General features: G+C 37.1%; 2 pseudogenes; one reads left to right on the top strand and one right to left on the bottom strand.

Moving 5' to 3' along the window:
- The first annotated feature begins 2,392 nt into the window (after positions 1-2,392).
- Positions 2,393-3,035, top strand: LOC141497067 (transcription initiation factor TFIID subunit 10 pseudogene; annotated as a pseudogene).
- A 40-nt stretch (positions 3,036-3,075) lies between these two features.
- LOC141499174 (scaffold protein ILK-like) lies at positions 3,076-4,266 on the bottom strand (annotated as a pseudogene).
- Positions 4,267-6,882: the final 2,616 nt, after the last annotated feature.

Here is a 6,882-nt window from a genome sequence, read left to right as displayed (position 1 = left end):
TTTATAGTTCAGAGAAATCAAAAACCTTTAGTGACTGGTTCAGTTTGTTAGCCACCTAAGAAAGATGACATTTTATAATGGATTGTAGTACTAGTCACTTAATACTCCTTAATTCACGTCTGGCTGTCAGTGAAGAAGGAAAATGTATTGTGAGTCACTGAGTACTGGAGGATATGCATGGTCTTTCTCAGTAAGACCCTAATGTTTTAAACATCTCTGTTATATACATTGTTTTTGACTTTTAGATGAAGAAATTTAGAGAGGGCTAAAAACTTGTATGATTTGAAAAAAAAAATTGAAAATACTGCAAGACGTCAAGCAATTGCATTTCATGATGGGATTTCAAGGAGCCAGAAAATGAAGAACAAATTTCCAAATGACCCACCTGTCTCAGTCTAGCCATAAAAACATTCAAACACCTACAACTGTCAGTCATGCAACATATGAAGGACATGTAGTATGATAAATTAACATAATTTCTTCAGAGACCTAACTGGTATTGAAGAGAATATGACCTCCATTATTACTAGGGAAAGGACTTAGAGAAAGGGGAATTTGAGCAATGTTAAAAACCTAGCCTCCATACCTCATCCAACATTCAGGTAATTCTTAGAAAGCCACACTTGCTATAATTCCTCCACTCAATAGATCTTCCTGATTAGGATTAACACAATGATTTTAGTCATGGTCTATTGAAAAATGATACATTAAAAATCAGACTGAGCCAAATGAAAAAAAAAAATGGGGAGATGAATGAAGTGAAAATCAGAATTGTCCAAACGGAAAATGAAATGCAAAATTTCAATAAAGAAAATAAATTTTAAAATATAGAATGGAGCAAAGAGAAGGTGACAACTTTCTGAGAAGTCAAGAAATAATAAAACAACCAAAAATGAATGCAAAACTAGGAGATAATGTGCAATATCTAATTGGAAAGAAAACTAACCTAGAAAATGGATCCAGGAGAGTTAATTCAAAAATTTGGGGGGGTACTTGAAAGCCATAATGAAAAAAGACCAAGACATCAAGTTTCAAGAACCTTGATATTCTAGAAACTGAGGATAAAATGGAAATTCAAAGATTCCTCTGATCACCTCCTAAGAGAGATCCCAAAATCAAAACTGTTAGGAATAACCCAGACAAATTTCAGAGCTCTCAGGTCAAGGAGAAAATGTTGCAAGTGTTCATAAGGAAAAACAAATAAATTATTGTGGATCCACAGACAGAATAAGACAAGGCTTATCAGGATGTATATTAAAGGATCATAGGTCTAGGAAACAGCTTGAAGTAGAAAGAAGATACTCTTTCAGTTGAAAATGTGAAAATTCAATGAAACAGAGGATTTTCCAATTGTCCTGATTATAAGAGCACAGGTGGAAGTTGAATATGAAAGGATAATATATTAAATAGATGGAACTGTGAAAAAAGGAAGCATTGTTAGAAGGGAGGGTTAGGAAGGAGGGGAAAACAAAAGGTGAAAGAAAAGGGAGCATGGTGGAAAGAAGGAGAAACCCATTGAGGGAGGTGCTACTCATAAATAAAACTATGGGGAGAAGGGACAAGGTGAATGAAAGGGGAAAATCCAAATGGAGGGGGACATAGCTTAGAGGGCAATAAAAAGTTAATAATTATGAACATGAATAAGAATGGGATTAATTCTGCCATAAAACAAAAGCAGACGGCAGAGTGAATTAAAAATCAGAATTCCACAATATGCTGCTTACCAAGAAACACATTTGAATCAGAGACATGAACCTAGATAAAGGTAAAAGAATTTATTAGAATATATTATGCTTCAATTGAAGTGAAAAAAACAGGAGTAGCAATCGTTATCTTAGCTGAAATAGCTGAAAAATAGATGTCCTTATAAGAGATAAGTAAAAAAAAAATGATATCCTCCTGAAAGATACCCTAGACAATGAAGCAATTGCAATAATGAATCAGTATGCGATAAGCAGTACAACATCCAAATTCTTAGTGGAGAAGCTATATAATTTAAAGAAGAGAGACAGCAAAACTCTACTTGTAGGGCACCTAAATCTCCCTCTCTCTGAATTAGATAACTGTATCCATAAAATAAACCAGAAAGCAGTTAAGGAGGTAAAGAGAATTTTAGAAAATTTTGATACAATAGATCTCTGGGGATTAAATTAAAATTAAATGGGGATAGAAAGGAATGTACTTTTTCATGAAATGACCATACATTAGGGCATGTAAAACTTCATAGTCAAATGCAGAAAGAGATAAATATTGAATTTATCCTTGTCAGGATAAATGATGCAATTATAATCATATGTAATTAAGGGCCTGGGAGATATAGCCTTAAAACTAATTAAAAATTAAATAAATTAATTTTAAAAATTGAACTAATCGCCCACCTCCCGGCAGTGCCATGAGTGGCAGCGGTGCGGACTCTGAGGCGTCCTGGCCCAAGCCCCGCGGGGCTGGCCCGACCCCGACCCCCACCCCCACCCCGGCCCCAGTCCCGGCCCCGGCCCTGGTGCAGGCTCCAGCCCTCACGCCGGCTCCCGCCCTAGCGGAGAGCAAGGTCAGCCCCGCAGGAGGCGCAGGCCCCAGGTCTGGCCAGGGGGGACACGTCAGACCGCCGGGGCTCTGTGCCAGTGTCCGCGGCTGGGTGAGGCAGCGCCCCCCAAAAGTGCCATGTCCAAAGCGGTGTGCGTACTGCCAACGAAGAGGTCAAGCCGGTTGTGTCCAGCACGCACCTGGTGGACTTCCTCATGCAAATAGAAGAATCCACGCCCACAATTCCAGATGCTGTTACTGGCTACTATCTAAACAGAGCTGGGTTTGAAGCCTCTGATCCCAGAATTGTCCCGCTCATCTCACTGGCAGCCCAGAAGTTCATCTCTGACATTGCCAATGATGCCCTGCAGCACTGCAAGATGAAGGGCACCGCTTCTGGCAGCTCCAAGAGCAAGAGCAAAGATGGGAAGTATACACTGACCATGGAAGATCTGACCCCTGCACTCAGCAAGTATGGCATTAATGTCAAGAAGCCACATTATTTCACCTAAACTTGCCTCTTCCCTGGCTGGCCTGTGTGTGTGTGGGGGGGGTGGGCACAATCATATCAGACTTGGGCCTCTTGGCTGGGTCATCATTCATGCAGATCTTCATGAGTTTACACACATGTGGGGAGATACCTGGAGGAATGGTATGTCAAAGGCCTTTCAGGGCAACCTAGAAGCAGCAAGAATCTCAGGTTAAGGATCTCTCTGTCCCATAAACCTGCTTCTCCCCTCCCCTTCCCCTCAACATGCCCCTGCATCCTCCAGACCTTCATGCCCATTTCCATGTTGGAGAGGGCAGCAAATGGCACCTCCCTTGTCACTAGTTCCCACAACAGTACTGCAAATTTCCATATGTCTGCAGAATGACGATTAATCTCTTCTGGCTTCCTCTGCAGGGCTGGATCAGGAGAGGATTGGGATAAGAACCTGATTCTTCCCCTATCCCCCACCTCCCAAATAAATCCACTTCTTTCTTCATCCCCCCCTACCTTCAGGAGTCACCCAGGCAGGGGTATACATGCGCCCTGGACACTGGAAGGAGAATTTCACATCAGCCATGCTGATATGGGCAGTCATATCCTCCTCGATCTAGGGGGAAAGACAAAGCTGGTTGTAGTTGGAATCTGCTCAAGAGACAGCTGGATTAGACATCCCAGGTACACTGCAGCCTTAAGCCTCACCATGACACTTCGGCTGTTTAGGGCATGCCGGGGTATGAGGGGCTCCAGTGTATGCAGAAAGGCCATTCCCCGGGCCATATCCAGAGCAAACTTGACCACTTGAGTCTGGTCAACAACAAAATCTGGGAGAAGGAAAGTTCATAGAAGAAGGACGGTGTCAACTATCTTCAGGCTCCTACTCCTGCCCCTACCCTCTGATGTCCCCAACTGTAATCCGTCTTATAATCACTCACTGGTCCCTTCTTGAAGTACATTGTAGAGGGAGCCATAAGGCATCCAATGGGTGATGAGATTGGGTCTGGGGGCATGGGGTGCCTGGCAAGCTCCCAACACAGGCAGCACATTAGGGTGTGAAAACATCCTGCAAAAGATAAGACAATTCACATGCTGTTCCGTCCCTTTGTGCCCCCCCCTTTCTCCCCCCACCCCAGGCACCAACTTCCCCAACTGAGTCTGGGATATTCCTCATTAAACTCTCTGCTCTTCCTTGTGCTCCAGTCCAAAAAAATTGAAAGAATGAAAAAATCACAAAAATAATTAATGATTTCATTCATGACAATGACAATAACAAGACAAAATACCAAAACTTATGGGATACAGCCAAAGCAGTTATTAGGAGTTCTACTATTTCTCTAAAAGAATACATGAATATAATAATGAAGAAATCAATGAAATGAGCAAAAATTTCTTTCCCAATTTAATACCAAATTGGAAATTCTGAAAACTGAAGGTGAAATAAACAAAATTGATAGCATTGAAGCTATTGTACTAGTAAATAAAACCATAAATAAAATAGATAAACTTTTTATTAAATCAAATTTTAAGTAACAAAGAAGAAAATCAAATTACTAAAATAAAAAATGAAAAGAGGTGAATTCATCAACAAGGATGAGGAAATTAAAGTAATAATTTGTGACCATTTTGCCCAACTATTTGACAATAAATATAATAATCCAAGTGAAATCTATGAATATTTTCAAAAATATAAATTGCCCAAGTTAAATAAATCTATCTCAAAAAAGAAATTCAAGAAGTCATCAAGAAAATCCCTGAAATAAATATCCAGAGTCAGTTGGATTCACAAATGAATTCTACCAAACATTCAAGGATCAATTATTTACTATTCTATATAAATTATTTTAAAAAGTAGGTAAATAATGATGTCTGCTAAAATCCATCTATGACAAAAATATGGAGTTGATACTTATACCAGAAGGAGTCACAACAGAGAAAGAAAATTGTAGAACAATTCCACTAGTGAATATATATGGAAATATATAAAATAAAATCTTAACAAAATGATTGCAGAAAGTTTTTGCTAGAATAATATACTATAATCCAGCAGGATTTGTACCAGGAATGCAGGGTTGATTAAAAATTAGGAAAATTATTAGTATAATTGACTATATCAATAACAAACCTTACAGAAATCATATGATTATTTCAAAAATGCTGAAAGAGCTTCTAATTCCTAGAGAACACAAGAATAAATGGAATATTCCTTAAATGATTGGAAGTATCTATCTGAAACTATCAACAAGCATAATATAGAATGGAGATTAGTTAGATGCATTTCCCATAAGAACAGAGGTGGAACAATGATACCCTTTACACCACTATTATTCAATTATGTAGCTGAAATATTAGCCTTAGAATTAAGAGAAGAAAAATAAATTGAAGTAACCAGAATCAGTAATGAGAAAACAAACTCTTACTTTTTGCAGATAATTTGATGGTAACTCAAGAAATCTAGAAAATTATTTAAAATTCCTGGAAACAATTAGAAGCTTTTACAAAGTTGCAGGATAAAAATTAAACCCACATAAATTCTCAGCATTTCTTTATATTATTATCAAAATATAGTAGCAAGAGATAGAAAGGGAAATCCCCTTTAAAATAACTTCAGACAACCTAAAATACTTGTGAGTATGCAATTTTCACACAAATAAAATCAGACCTAAATTCCTGGGCAAATGTCAATTGCTCAGAGTAGGCTGAGCAATATAATACAAATGATAATTCTATTTAAATTTAATTATTTAATGGCATAACAATCAAACTTAAAAAACATTTCTTTAGTGAGCTAGAAAAAAATATGAGCTAAATTCATGCAGAAAAAAGTCAAGATTAGCAAGAGAATTAATTTAAAAAATGCAAAGGAAGGCAACCTAGCCAAAACAAATCTAAAATTATATTATGAAGCATCAGTCATTAAAACTGCTTGGTCCTAACTACAGTGATGAATCAGTGAAATAGATTAGGTGAAAAACAGACAGTACTAAATGACTTTAGTAATCTACTCTTTGATAATCACGAAGATTTCAAATTCATCCTTTTATCAAATTAGTTGGGATAACTGGAAGATAGTATGACAAAAATTAGGTATAGACCAAAATCTCACATACTATACCTTTATTATAAGCCAATAATCAGAACAAGGAATAGTTTCCTGTGAGATCTATGGAAAGGGGAATAGTTTATGGACTAAATAAGGGATAGAGAACATTATAAAAAGCAAAGTGGATAATTTTGATTACATTAAATTAAAAAGGTTTTGTAGAAACAAAATCATTGAAACTAATAATAAAAGGAATGCAGTAAGTTGGGAAAAAATTTAATTAGTGCTTCTGACAAAGGACATACTCTTAAAATATAATAATGAACAGAGTGAAATTTATTTTTAAAAAACTAATTTCTGAACTGATAAATGGTCAAAGGCTATGGAAAGTCAAATCTCAGAAAAAGAAATCAAAGGTATTTATAGTTATATGAGAAATAGTACTAAATCAATATTGATTAGAGAAATGGAAAGTAAAACATCTTTGAAATACCACTTCCCAGATGGGCCAATATGACTAAAATGAAAATGATCTATGTTGGAGGGAATGTGGGAAAACTGAGACACTAATGCATTGTTGGTGGAGTTGTGAACTAATTCATCCTTTCTAGAGAGCAATCTGGAATTGGGCCGAAAGGACAATAAAATGGGGCATATGCTTTGATCTATCAATATCACTACTGGGTTCTGTATCCTGAAGAGATTCAGAAAAAGGGTAAAATTCCCACATGTACAAAAATATTCTGAACAGCTCAGTTTATAATACCAAAGAACTAGAAATTGAGGAGGTGCACATCAATTAGGGATCAAATTGTGCTTATATGTATGTGAT

The sequence above is a fragment of the Macrotis lagotis genome, chromosome X, assembly GCF_037893015.1.
Source record: "Macrotis lagotis isolate mMagLag1 chromosome X, bilby.v1.9.chrom.fasta, whole genome shotgun sequence".
Taxonomy (NCBI): domain Eukaryota; kingdom Metazoa; phylum Chordata; class Mammalia; order Peramelemorphia; family Peramelidae; genus Macrotis; species Macrotis lagotis.
Note: the sequence above shows the minus strand (reverse complement) of the source record. Positions and strands in the feature narration are given on the sequence as shown.